Source organism: Oncorhynchus mykiss, unplaced genomic scaffold, assembly GCF_013265735.2.
Source record: "Oncorhynchus mykiss isolate Arlee unplaced genomic scaffold, USDA_OmykA_1.1 un_scaffold_598, whole genome shotgun sequence".
Taxonomy (NCBI): Eukaryota; Metazoa; Chordata; class Actinopteri; order Salmoniformes; family Salmonidae; genus Oncorhynchus; species Oncorhynchus mykiss.
The window spans coordinates 43110-45000 of NW_023494045.1; positions in this window are offsets into that span (position 1 = coordinate 43110).

Here is a 1891-nt window from a genome sequence, read left to right on the forward strand (position 1 = left end):
AAAGCACCCAAGGACGGCCCTGACAGAGAGAGGGCCGTAGTGGGGCACTCCCCTAGCGGGCTATATCAATAGAATGACGGGTAAAAGTATTTAAAACCCTTTTATAATTTTTGGGTTACCAGATGCACGTTTTCAATCACCAGGTGCACGGAGGAAAATGAGCATTTGCATCCATAGTCATGTTTTAAACCGTCCATAAAGCACTCTTGGCCGGCCCCGGCAGAGAGAGAAAGAGATGGTGAAAAAAAAAAAAAAATCATCATCAGACCTTCCATAAATAATTCGGGCCGGCCCCCATTGCTAAAGGTCCGTAGTAGGGTGCGCCATAAGCGGACATGAATAGATGGAACACCGCTAACCGCATAGAGAACCGTGTTTTGGGTGACCAGGTGCACGTTTTCAATCACCAGTTGCACATTTTCAATCACCAGTTGCACGGAGGATTAATAGCAATCTGCATCCATCGCGATTTCTTAAAGTGTCTATAAAGCACTCAGGACGGGCCCGACCGAGACAGGGCCTTAGTGGGGTGCTCCCATAGCGGGCAACAATGAGAGGGGTGCCTTTAAATTCATTTTGAACCATATTTGAAATTTTGGGTTACCAGATGCACGTTTTCAATCACCAGTTGCACGGAGGATTAATAGCAATCTGCATCCATCGTGATTTCTTAAAGTGTGTAAAAAGCACCCAAGGACGGCCCTGACAGAGAGAGGGCCGTAGTGGGGCACTCCCCTAGCGGGCTATATCAATAGAATGACGGGTAAAAGTATTTAAAACCCTTTTATAATTTTTGGGTTACCAGATGCACGTTTTCAATCACCAGGTGCACGGAGGAAAATGAGCATTTGCATCCATAGTCATGTTTTAAACCGTCCATAAAGCACCCAGGGCCGGCCCCGGCAGAGAGAGAAAAAGAGGGGAAAAGTGTTGAAAAAAAAAAAAAATCATACCTTCCATAAATAATTCGGACCGGCCCCCATTGAAAAGGTCCGTAGTAGGGTGCATCATTATCGGACATGAATCTCGGGAACACCGCTAACCGCATAGAGAACCGTGTTTTGGGTTACCAGATGCACGTTTTCAATCACCAGTTGCACGGAGAGAGAAAAAAAAAATCATACCTTCCATAAATAATTCGGACCGGCCCCCATTGAAAAGGTCCGTAGTAGGGTGCATCATTATCGGACATGAATCTCGGGAACACCGCTAACCGCATAGAGAACCGTGTTTTGGGTGACCAGGTGCACGTTTTCAATCACCAGTTGCACGGAGAAAAAAAAAGTAATCATACCTTCCATAAATAATTCAGGCCGACCCCCATTGAAAAAGGTCCGTAGTAGGGTGCATCATTATCGGACATGTATATCTGTAACACCGGCAAGCGCATTGAGAACCGCATTTTTGGGTTACCAGATGCACGTTTTCAATCACCAGGTGCACGGCTGTGAAAAGTGGGACTCTGTCATTTTTTCGACCAATTTCTGTAATTTTCAAAAAATGATTAAAAATACTTCCCGAAGGGCTAGAGGTCCCAAATTTCGTCTCATACCCTCTCTCGTGATGGGCAACAATTACATAATGTAAAAAAAAATTCGCATCCACAGGAACCTATGCATCCTGTGACATTCACTTTTTTCCCAAAACTTGAAACACGATTTCCTATTAAAATGTTTTATACAAAAACGTTTTTAATTGAATGTAAATGCTCGTCTATTTATGCACTTTCGTGCAAAAAAAACCCCATCAAGATCGGATGTGTACTTTTTGATTTATCACGTTTTTGTTGAATTTGACCCCCGATGGTGGGGCGCACAGAAGCCCTGTGAGGTTCAGGGCTTCATCGATATTTGGCCTGTTTTGGATTACACACTCAGTGGCGGGTCGACCA